The sequence below is a fragment of the Microcebus murinus genome, chromosome 3 (genome assembly GCF_040939455.1).
Source record: "Microcebus murinus isolate Inina chromosome 3, M.murinus_Inina_mat1.0, whole genome shotgun sequence".
NCBI lineage: Eukaryota > Metazoa > Chordata > Mammalia > Primates > Cheirogaleidae > Microcebus > Microcebus murinus.
In genome coordinates this window covers 7,192,034-7,205,247 of record NC_134106.1, presented here as the reverse complement: position 1 = coordinate 7,205,247, position 13,214 = coordinate 7,192,034, and positions in this window count along the sequence as shown.

Below are 13,214 nucleotides of genomic sequence, written 5' to 3'. Positions count from 1 at the left end.
ACATGGGTAAATTTCTTTATTAGTTGGGGGTAGAATAGACTTCACAAATAGGGCACAAAAATCACTATCCATAAAAGAAAAGATCATTAAATTAGACTTCTTTAAAATTAAGCTGGGTGTGGTGGCTCATGCCCATAATCCTAGCACTCTAGGAGGCTGAGGCAGAAGGATCAGCTCAGGAGTTTGAGACCAACCTGAGCAAGAGTGAGACCCCATCTCTACTAAAAAACAAAAATAGAAATTAGCTGGACAACTAAAAATGTAAATATGTAAAATTAGCCGGGCATAGTGACGCATGCCTGTAGTTCCAGCTGCTCGGGAGTCTGAGGCAGGAGGATTGCTTGAGCCCAGGAGTTTGAGGTTGTTGTGAACTAGGCTGACGCCATAGCACTCTAGCCAGGGCAATAGAGTGAGACTCTGTCTCAAAATAAATAAATTAATTAATTAATTAAGAACTTCAGTTCATCAAAAGACATGGTTAAAGCAAACTAAAGACTGAGAAAATATTCACAATACATATATTCAATAGGAGATTTATATAACAAAGATTTCCTACAAACCAATTAAAAATAGTAATAAACAATCCAATTAAAAATTGGCAAAATCCAGGATCCTAATCCTTCTCAGGAAAAAAAAATAGGCAAAAGACTTGAGCAGGCATTTCATAAAAGATAGCAGCTAAATCATCAATAAATATATGAAAATATACTCAACATCAATACTCATCAGAAAAATGCCCACAAATTAAACCCACAATGAGATGCTACTATATACCTACCAGAATGGATAAAATTAAAAAGACTAAAAACACCAAGGTTTGGCAAGAATATGGATAAACTTGTTCTCTTCTACATTGTTGATAGGGGTGTAAATTGGAAGAAGAATTTTGGAAAATTCTTTGGAAGGAGAGCTAAATATATGCTAATTATGACCCAGCAATTCCACTCCTATATCTATTCCCAAGAGAAAAAGAGTATCTATGTTCACCAATAAACATGTACAATTATTTGCATAAAACCATCTTTATAATAGCAAAAAAAATTACAAGCAACCAAATGTCCACATCAACAGGAGAGTGGATAAAACATTGTATAGTCATACAATGGAATACAATAATGAATGAATAACTGTTATATACAATAACAACATGGATAAAACTCAGAAACAATGATATGCCAAAGAAGCCTGTGGTGGATCAAAAGTAGACTCACATTCTCTGCCACTCCTCCCATTGAAAGATGAGGTACATTTCTTCCAACCCTTGAATCTGGACTGGCCTTGTGACTGGCTTTGACCAATACAATGCTCTTTTGATGATGTCGTGCAACGTCCAAACCAATGGCTTTGCAGCATCTGCTTTCGCTTTTCTTAGAATGTTCCTTCCCAAATGCTAGTAGTCATGACAGGAAGTCCAATTCCCTTGAGACGACCATGCTGTGAGGAAGCCCAAGCTAGCCCGTGTGTTACTGAGAAGTGATACAGAAAAGGACTGAGGTATGAGATGTGTGAGTGAAGCCTTTCTGGACCTCCTAACCTAGTCCAGTCACTTACCGTTTGCAGCCTAGTGAATGATCCCAGCTGATGCTGGGGGAACAGAAGAGCTCTGAGGAACAAAATGGTTATTGTTTTAAACCATTAAATTTCCAGGTAGTTTGTTACACAGCAATAGCTAAGCTATGGAAATTGGTCCTTAAATTAGAGTGGTATTTTAACAAAAACCTAAAATATGTGCCCAGATCTAACTCTATCCTGACATCTCCTCCTCTAAATAATAAATAGCAGGGGAAAAAATTATGTATGTAATCCCATTATATGGATGTATGTTTTTATATAAATTATAAACAGGGACTGTCCTAGTGATGTATATTACACACATAATATAAATATTTAAATTACAAGAAAAATAAAATTTTAAATAGTATATTTTATCAACATAATAAAATTTTCCTTCACTAAAAATATTAGAGTTATTTTCATTATTTTTTAAAATCTTGGCTTACTACTACTACATAATACAGTGATTTGTAGTTCTGGTCCTAAGTTCAATTTATTTTAATACTTTTTACTGGCAGTCATAACAGAAAAAAGATACTTTACAAAGATACATACAACCAAGTGTTTTCATTACAGGAAACATTTGCAAACATTCATTCCCAGAATGTTCTCTCCATAGCATAAGTTTCCTCCAAAAAAGTAGTTACTTTTTCATGCATCAAACAAAGGAGTGCCTAGCATGTCCCCTGTTATGGGGCACAGGGAATAAAGCAATGAACAACAACAAATTTCCACCTTATGAAGCTGACACTCTAGCTGGGAGAGACACATAATAAATATATAAATAAATACCTATAAAATAAATAGATAGAAAAAACTGCCATGAAGAAAAATAAATATGAAGATAGTGGATGGGGTAGAAGGTTGGGTGGTCTGGGAAAGCCTTTCTGATACAGGCGACATTTGAGAGGAGACTTAACATAAGTGGAGGACCCTGCCATGCAATGAATGCAGGATCAGCACTCCAGGTGCAAGACCTTGAAACAGTAAGGTGGCCTTTAATAAGCAGAGAGGCGTGAAAGAGGGCCTGAGATCAGAGAGGTTCCTAGAGGCCAGGTCATGACCAAGGCCTTGTAGACTATATGGTATAGGCGTCCAGTTTTATTCTCAGTGAGACAGACAGCAGAGGAGTGACAGGATATGCCAAGTTTCAGAAAGGTGCCTCTAGGTATGTAGAATAGGTTGTAAGGGAGCAAGGGGAACCGTGAGATCCTTTGGAGGGAATTGAAATGATCCAGGGGTGGGGCAATGGTGGGTGATAGTGGTGATGCTGATGAGAAGGGGTCAACTTCTGGATATACTTAAAAAGTATAAGCCAAAGTCTTTCCTGATGGATTGGATGTGGGTGTGAGAGAAAGAGGAGTTAAGGATGACCGCAAAGTTCTGGGTCTGACCCACTGTAAGAATGCAGTTGGCATTTACTGAATTAAGACTTAAGTGTGGGGATGTGGTAGAGTTGGAGGACAAATAGCAAGAGTTCGGTTTGGGCTGTGTTTAAGTTAGTGATGCCTATGCGAGGTCCAAGTGGAGATGATGGGCACCATGTTGGATAGAGGAGTTTAATGTTCAGGGGAAATGTCGCAACTGGAGGTATAGATGTGGGAGTCGAGAGCCTGGACAAAATCATCAAGGATGTGAGTATCGATAGGGAAAATGGTCTGAGGACAGAGACCTGGGCCCTCCAACATGGAGAAGTAGGGATCAGAGAGGAGGATCCAGTAAAGGAGCCCGAGAATGAATGCCTGGGAGGTAGGAGGAGAATCGGCAGCGTGTGGTGTCCTTCCTGGAAGCCAATTGAAGAAAGCAAGTCTAAAAGGAAGGATCCATCAACCATATTGGTTGCTCCTAAGAACTGCAGCGGGAGGAAGATGGACATTGACCACCAGTTCTGGGAACGGGGGCTGTCGGTGACCTTGACGAGAGTGGCCTCAGGTGTGTAAAGGATGAAGCCTAGTGGAGTGTGTTCAGTAAAGAACAGATGAAGGAAGAGTGTAGACCACCCTCGAGGAGGGGATTGCTGGCAGCCAATGTGAGGTCAAGGGAGATTATTCATCTGTCATTTTTTCCTGGCTTGCTCGGTTAAGAAGTTTGTAAGCTGATGGGAAGGAACTCTCAGAGGGAGGAAAATGATGGTGCTGAAGAGAGGGGGGATCATTTCTGGGGGCTGTCATTGAGCTGGTGAGAGGAGAGGAGAGATCCGAGGTACAATATTCAATAATAGCTCTTGGAAATGGGAGAGTTGAACCAAAAAACTAGTAAATTGTCAGCGGCATCAGGACCCACTTGGCATGTACGATCATAAACATAAAGATAAGACCAGTCAACGCACCAGGACATTCTGATGTTCACTTTGTTAAAACATCCCCTTTACCCTGAAGGGGCAAATTAAGTGTATTCTCCATTTCAAACATATCTGCCAGGTCTTGTACGGACAACCACTTGTCATCACAGGAATACTTACCTTCCTTTTTAAAAAGAAAGGAGGTAACTAACGCACCTGTAGGCCTGGCAGGTCTTTGAAGTGTTTTGCCAGGAGATAGCCAAATTCGTCGTGGGGAGCACAGGACTTTCATGGATATTCACCAGTGCATTCCCGGTGACGGTGATGATCCCACTGCATCTGCACGGTCCTGTGCTCATAACATCAGCTCCACCCACGAACCCTACAGCAGCATGTGCATTTCTGCCTTCAATTTTCGCTGTCACTTCCTGCTGATGAATGAGGCAGTGGATGGGTTTCACCTGCGACACTGTTGGTATCTTGTCTCAGACTTCTCTTGTTATTCTAGTCAAAGCAGGCACTCCTTCAGTGGCTACACGGACACAATTTTTACCACAAAATATTGTTTTTATAAAGGAAATGATTTGTCCTCTAGAATGTACGTTCCCTGGCACATCTTCCCGTTAACGGCTTCTCATTAGCAAGTAGTTCTCTCCGCATTCCATTATTGAAATAGAATCTAGCAACTATCACGAGCAGAGATGTATCAGAAACATCTAGATTTTGTCCAGCTGCGTAGCATAGCTTCAAATGGCAAACCTGTGTAATTTGTTCTAAGATTCGTTTCTTCTAAATTTTCAACAATGTTTTGTACATCTTCCAAAAGTATTTGTAAGAGTATCTGTCATCTCTCAGCTATGTTTATTGTGGAAGGATGATAGAAAGTGGATAAATATAAAAAATAACTTTAGGGAGTGCTACATGCTGTAAAAAAAAAAAAAAAAAAGAATACAGCAGGGGAAGTAGATAGGGCGATGGGGTGGGGGAAAGTGAAGAGAACGTGTACACAGGGTGGTTAGGGAGCCCTGTTGGCGGAAGGGCGGGGTGAGCAGGGACAGAGCAGGAGCCCTGCAGGAATATGAGGGAATGTGTCCCAGGGAGACAAAACGCCTGAAGCAGCACCTGGCAAGGTGTGCTTGGGGAACAAAAGGGCGCCGGAGTGGCCAGAGGGTAATGGGTGAGAGGCAGTCTCAGGCCTCCAGGTCAGAGGGCTGGGCGAGGCTGAAGCTCTCTTCAGCCCACGGGGCTGACACTCAGCCAGTGCACCCATTCTGCCATACCATTTGTTAAAGTGCGTATACCGGTTTGCTGTAAAGAGAATTGTAAGAGTTCGGTTTTTCTAATATTAAAAGTTACTTAATAAAGACTTGTTTCCATTAACTTGAAAAAAGGAACGCCTATACATACACTAGTCTCACCTGTTGGCCACCCTCATTGGCTCCTACCAGGGAAGAGAGGAGGGATTCCTGGTGGTCTCACCTCTTGGCCGTCTGGGACCACCCTCTTACCCAGTGCCTGGGTGTGAGGATTACCCCCTTCAAGGGATTTGGGCTTAGAGAGAGCCTGGGAGACACCTTCCCCAGTGGGGGCCCCACCCAGGCCGCAGCCGGGTGTTTGGGGCTCCATAGGAATAGCGGGAACTCCGTGACAGGAGGGAGGCATGGAGGAAGGGAGGGACCAAGGAGATGATTTGGGGCCTGAGGACGCCAGGGTGCATATAGCTCCCTCTTTTCACCATTCTTACTGAATTTCCCCTCCATTTAAGGGAAGAGTTTGTTAAAACTCACCACACGCCTTCAAAAAGGGCATTGACAACACTGATTTTATTAATGAAGTGGATCTATGTCTAGCATTTTGCAAGCCAAGAACCATTCTTTTTTTTTTTCTTTTTCTTTTTGTAAAGATGGTGGTCTCCCTATGTTGCCCAGGTTGGTCTCGAACTCCTGGCCTCAAGTGATCCTCCCACCTTGGCTTCCCAAAGTGCTGGGATTACAGGTATGGGCCACCATGCCTGGCTCCAAGCACCATTCTAAATGTATTAGTTCATTTGAATATGATAATCATCATCATCTCCCCATTTTACAGATGAGAAAACTGAAACAAAGGGATGTCACGTAAAATTTATGTAAATAGCTGAGCCAGGGGTCAAAACCAAGTAGCCTGGTGGGGAGGCACACACAGTTTTGGCCACCACACTATGACTCTCAGGAAGGATTGGGCTCGACCTAACTAAATATGGCATTCCACAAGACTTGTGTGACCTAGCCAGTGATAAGACATTGAATATGTAACATGCTCAGATGAGATTGGAGAATGATCAGAAAAGCTTTAAACATAATTGTTCTTAGTTCACCAGAACCAGAAGAGTAATTCATTAACATAAAAAATATTGCTATTTTGAGAGATTCTCTATTTTGAGACCACAAGTTACCTAGAAAGTACTGACTTAGTGGGGAAGTTACTGGAAGAGTTTGATGCATTTCCTTCTGTCAGTTCATAACTCTAATTGAGTCGTCAATGACTTAGTAAAAATGCATCAAATAAAAGACCATACCAATTCTGAAAACCAATAAATGACAGAATATTAAACTGATTTGATGAATGCTCTGTGTTATAAAAGTAATAGGTTATTAAGTATGAAATGTCCGATTTTCCTAAATACTGTTTGACAATTGCTACCTCTGCTGTTTCACCTTGACACTTCTTGTTTTATGTTTAGTGTGACAGTACATCCTCAGTCTTTCAAACACACATTTTGGCTTGTGATTATCTTTCAAATTTTTTTTGGAGCAATTTTTGTAAAACCATGGATAAGTCAAAAATTCATGTTATTTTCGAATGTGAGTTCCATCGTGGAAACAACACAGCACAGACAGCTCAAAATGTCAACTAAGTGTTTGGGACAGATGTGGCTAATGAACACACGGTATGTCGATGGTTTTAGAAGTTCCATTTTGGTGATTTTAATCTTGAAAATGAGCCACATGGGCGACCTAAGACCAACATGGATAATGATGACCTGAAAGCTGCAGTGGAAGCGACTCCATCTCAGCCTATGCGTGAATTAGCAGCAAGGTTTGATGTTACTATTCCAACAATATTGGACCATTTGAAACAAATAGGCTAGGTAAAGAAGCTGGATAGATGAGTTCCGCATAAATTAAACGAATGTCAGAAGAGAAATAGTCTTCTAAGCTTGCCTTTCTTTGCTGTCATGACATAAAGGGGAACCATTTCTACACCGTATTGTTACATGTGATGAAAAATGGATTCTTTTTGACATTCACAAGCATTCGGGACAATGGTTGGATAAAGATGAAGTGCCAAAACACAGTCCAAAACTGAATATTCATCAAAAAAACCTAATAGTGTCTGGCGGTCCGGCGCTGGTATTATCCATTACAGCTTCACGAGACCTGGTCAATTGATTACAGGGGATGTCTACTGCAACCAGCTGGATCAAATGATGAGGATCTTTGTGATTAAGCAGCCGAGATTGGTCCACAGAGACAGGCCAATCCTCTTGCAAGACAGTGCTCAACCATATGTCGCACAGACAATGCTCAAACTGCAGAAGCTGGACTTAGAAACTCTGTGTCATCCACCATATTCACCAGACCTTGCACCAACTGACTACTCACTTCTTCCAGGCTTTGGACCACTTCTTGCAAGGAAAAATATTCAATTCTCAACAAGCTGTGGTAAACGCCTTTCGAGATTTCATCACCATTCACTCTCCAGGCTTCTTCACTGCTGGCATAAACATGCTACCATTAAGATGGCGAAACTGTGTTGATAGGTGCATACTTGGATTGATTGTAGTGCTTCTTGTTTGAGATATAATAACCTATACTTTTGATTTGAAATACATTTCCTATTTAATGACCTAATATATCATTTTATAAGCAGTTTTATTATATGGACAAATAGATATAGTTTGGTTCATTTAGAAAACAAAAAGAAATATATTTAAAATTTTTGATTTATGTAGAAACTTATATATGAATATATATTCCTCTACCAGCTGTTAAATATGGGTATTTTGAATAATCTGAAACCATTATTAGGCATTTCAATTGAATTTTAAATGTGTTGAGAAGGGATCGAAGGATTTTGAGCAGAAGAATGATATAATCTGATTTATGCTTTGAAGTCTCATTCAGGCCCACCACAAAGGATAGGGTGAATGAAGATGACCGGTTGGAAGGCTGTCCAGGAATCCAACCGAGAGCTGGTGGTGCTGAGTACTTGGAACAGGGTGACGAGAAATAGATGTATTAATATTTTGAAGGTGACGCCAACAACAGACTGGATGTGGTTATGAGTAAAGAGAGAATTCAAGGATGGCACACTGAGGCTGGCATATAAGATGGGTGTGAGCAGGTGCGGGGATGAAAATCAGGATTTGGGACATGGTAAATTTGATACGTTTATCAGAAATACAAGACAAGATATCGAGGAGGAAGGTGACACACAAGTCTGGAATTCCATGGAGATGTTCTGGCTGGAGATGTGAATCGGGAGTCACGGGAGTGCACGGAGGATATCAAGCCACGGGAGGAAACCAGGACTTCTAGGGTGGAAGAGCAGATGGGAGACGGGGGAAGAGAGCCCAGGGCCGAGTGTCGGGACACTGCAGCGTTCAAAATCAGGGAGAAGGCGCAGCCAGCAATGATGATGGAAAGAGATGGGGGAGCCCCAGAAGGTGTGGTGACCAGAGACGACAAGCTCAGCACAGGATACGGGGTACACAGCATCGACAAGAGTGGTTTCAGTACTGTGATAAAGATGGAAGTCTGAATGAAGTGGGGCCAAGGCCTGACGGGAGGAGGAAGAGAGGAGACAAGAACAGAGGAGCAGAGGCCTCGACCACGGAGACGCTGGTGGACAGAGGGGCTTGAAAATCGAACTATTGCACTGTTTTTATGTTAATGGAAATAAAGTGTTGGTTATATAACAGAGAGACGGGAGAACTATAGGAAAGAGTCCTTGAGTGGGTGAGAGGCACAGATCTGGCCGCCACGAGGCCACCCTGAGGGGCTGCATTATTTTCATGTGACCAAGTCATGGGAATTCAAGGAATGTGGCCACTGCTCAGCCAGGCTGGGGCCCTGGTCTGCTGGGCGTGGCCACCTTAGAGCTGGTCCCACTGGCTCCTCCTCAGCCCCAGTGCTGCCAGCATCCCAGGGCTTGGAGCCCAGGACACCTCGGCTAAAAGTTTAGTCAAAGAGGTTTTACTGAGTGTGGAAATTGCTACATACTAGCTCAAGGGAGCAACAGAACAGAGGCTCCGGAATCAAGAGAGTAGATCTGAACCCTGGCTGCGATACTGCCCTGCTAGCCGTGTGACCCGGACGTGTTGCTTCTCAGAGCCTCAGTCTTCTCTTCTGCAGTGTGGGGATAACGACTTTCCAAACCACCTGAGGGGGTCGTAAGGTACAAATGGGATGATGGCTATGCAAGGGCGTTGTCCAGACTTTGTAAACTGAAAACGAGATCCAAATGCCATAAATTGCCATTAGGCTTAATTTGCCATGTCAACCTATTCATCCCACAAAACAGCTCTGTGGAGGAGGCATTTCTAAGGACAAACTCCTCAGAAATTTGTCCACTCCTCTCTGTGAGCTTAATTTTTATAACTAGACTTCAAGGTTTTTTAAGATAAGGAGCAATTCATGGCTCCTTGCAAGAGCCTCCCAATTTCATTACTGATATAAGTATATCACTGCAAGATCGCAGGTTGAAAAGGAGTGGTAGACATATTATTATCTTCAAAGCTTTCTGGGTGCCTATTAAATGCTAATCACAAGGCACAGGGATACTCCAGAAAGCAAATACCATCCCTGATACTCCTCATACTATGAGCCTCCTTCCTCCCCGGAGAACCCTCAACAGTCCTGCTGGAGAGAGGAGGACATCAAGCATATCCCCTAGGGATGGGTCCTCTGAGTGCTCCAGAGCCTCCCTGTAGCCTGGTACATCCACAACTGAAACTGAACCTCAAGTGGTTTGAATAGTCCTGGGGAAGGGGAAGGAATGGATATTTGCTAGGCACATACTCTGGCAGGCCCATTACCCAAGTCATCTCATAACCGAGGTGGAAAATAATCCTTCTATTGTCATTAAACAGTAAAGGAAACTGAGGCTCAGGAGGCCAAATCAGGTCACATCCCCGGCAAGAGGCTGTGAGGGAATCTTAAGTCAGTTCTGCCTGTTCCAAAGAGCCTGCTCTTTCTGCTAACAGAGTAGGAGCTTCATAAAGCTTTCTTTAGTGAATTAATGGATGAATGAACAAAGTACTCTGGATGCAAAAGGATTTGTCGAAGGACCTCAACAGCTGGAAGGCACAGGCCCAATCAAGCAGAAGCAAAGCAACCTTCTATTATAATATTTGGGTGAGGTACTCAGGAGTGTGGCTTAAATAACTCAGCAGCCTCCCAAACTCATGAGTGATAAGATCTCAAGCAAGTTGCAGAACCTGTTGGGGGCTGGTTTATCCATTTATAGTCTGGGGCAAACCCTCCCTTCCAGGAAGGAGAGTGACAGAGCCACGGAAGTAGTCACAGGAATTGTGGTGTCTAGCCATGAGCATTAAGATCCTTGAAAGGTGACTTCTGGCTCAGGACCATGTCCTGGCTAGGACCGGCTACCTAATTTGTGGGACCCAGTGCAAATGTGGGCTCCTTGTTAAAAAATTAGTAAGAATTCCAAGATGGCAATAGCAAAAGGTTAAACCAAGCATGGGGTCCTTCTGAGTATGGGGTCCTGGGACTGGGCAGGCTGTACAGCTGTGGATCCAGCCCTGCCCAGGGCCATGGATTCTGGAGAAGGGTGGCAGAGATCCAAAGAAGGAGATTGGAGACAAACACACACACACACACACACGTTCAATTTTAGAACAGAGTTTTTACAATTCAGCTCCAGACACACCTTGTTTTATTGTGCTTTGCAGATATTGCAGGTTTTTGGGGTTTTTTTTTTTACAAATTGAAGGTTTGTGGCAATCCTGTACTGAATCTGTCTATCAGCACCAATTTTCTAATAGCATGCACTCACTCTGTGTCTCTTTGTCCCATTTTGGTAATTCTCACAATATTTCAGACTTTTTCATTATTATTGTATCTATTATGGTGATCTAGGATCAGTGATCTTCAATGCTACTATTGTAATTGTTTGGGGGTGTCACAAACTGTGCCCATATGAGAGGTGCGAACTTAACTGATAAATGACATGCGTGTTCTGACTGCTCCACTGACTGGCCGTTCCCATGTCAAAAGCTGGGACAGGCTGAAAGCTGGGTCTGTTGCTCCAAACAGTTAGCCAAGTTGTGAGTGCAAAGGAGACGTTCTTGAAGGAAATTAAGAGTGCTACTCCAGTGAACACGTGATGATAAGAAAGTGAAACAGCCTTACTTTGCCGACTTGGTCAAAGTTTTAATAGTCTGGATAGAAGATCAAATCAGTCACAATGTTCCCTTAAGCCAAAATCTAATCCAGAGCAAGGCCCTAACTCTCCTCAATTCTCTGAAGGCTGTGAGAGGTGAGAAAGTTGCAGGAGAAAAGTTTGAGGCTAACGGAGGTTGGTTTGTGAGACATAAGGAAAGAAGCCATTCTGATGACATAATAGTGCAAGGTGAAGAAGCAGCGAGTGCTGATGGAGAAGTTGCAGCAGGTTATCCAGAGATCTAGCTAACATCACTGATAACACTGGCTACCCTAAATAACAGATTTTCAAGATAGATAAAAAAAAAAAACAAAACCAAACACTTATTTTAGGAGAAGATGCCCTCTAGGACTTTTATAGCTAGAGAGGAGAAGTCAAAGCCTGGCCTCAAAGCTTCAGAGGACAGGCTAACTCTCTTGTTAGGGGCTAATGCAGCTGGTGACTTTACGTTAAAGCCAATGCTCATTTGCCATTCCAAAAATCCTGGCACCCTTAAGAACTATACTGAACTCGCTCTTCCTGTGCTCTATAAATGGAACAACCAAGCCTGGATGGCAACAGCTCTGTTTACATCATGGCTTATTGAATATTTGAAGCCCACTGTTGAGACCTACTGCTCAGAAAAAAAAAGATTCCTTTCAAAATATGACTGCTCATTGATGATTCACCTGGCCACCCGATGGCTCTGATGGAGATGTACAAGGAGATTAATGTTGTTTTGATGCCTGCTAACATAGTATCCATTCTGCGGCCCGTGGATGAAAGAGTAATTTTGACTTTAAAGTCCTATTATTTAAGATATACATTTTAGTTTGTAAAGCCATACCTGCCATAGTGATTCCTCTGATGGATCTGGGCAAAGTACATTGAAAACCTTCTGGAGGCCGGGCGCAGTGGCTCACGCCTGTAATCCTAGCTCTCTGGGAGGCCGAGGCGGGTGGATTGTTTGAACTCAGGAGTTCAAAACCAGCCTGAGCAAGAGCGACCCCATCTCTACTATAAATAGAAAGAAATTAATTGGCCAACTAATGTATATAGAAAAAATTAGCCAGGCGTAGTGGCACATGCCTGTAGTCTCAGCTACTCGGGAGGCTGAGGCAGGTGGATCGCTTGAGCCCAGGAGTTTGAGGTTGCTGTGAGCTAGGCTGATGCCACGGCACTGTAGCCCAGGCAACAGAGTGAGACTCTGTCTCAAAAAAAAAAAAAAAAAAAAAAAAAAATATATATATATATATATATATATTCTTTTTAGACATAATGCTATTGCACATGTAATAGACTATAGTGTAAACATAACTTTTATTTGCACTGGAAAACCAAAATATTCATGTGACTCATTCTATTGCAATGTTTGTTTTATTGTGATGTTCTGGAATAGAACCCACAAAGTCTCCAAGTTATGCCTATAGTACTATTTTTCTATTTTATAGATGAGGAAATGGAGACCCAGACTGAAGCAGTGACTTGGGAACCAAGGAGAAGGCAAACCCTCTCTGAAACTTGGTCAGGCTCCTCATCACTGAAACGGGGAAGGCCAGATTGAATAGATGCATTGTTTCTTTTTTTCTCCCCACCTCCCACCGAAATGACTATAAAATAAGAAGGATTAAGTCCACAAGGACCAAAAACCTGCCCAGGCAGGAGATTAGCCGTTTTGGGGGTAGATCTCAGAGACCGCCATTCGGATTCTTCACAATGACCAGCCAGTTTGAAGCTCCATCCCACTAGACTGAAGCCCACCAGGGTCACGCCTGGCTATATGCAAAGAGCTTTGAGACTCCAGCCATAAACAACAGCAGATGGCCAAGCACCTCCAGAAACCTGGGGAAAGTTTCTAACTTGAAAGACAGAATGCACAACAAATAAATTAATAGAAAAAAGAAATTGAACATCAAACTAACAATTTCCCCCAAAAGGGTAGAGATGATCTTGTATC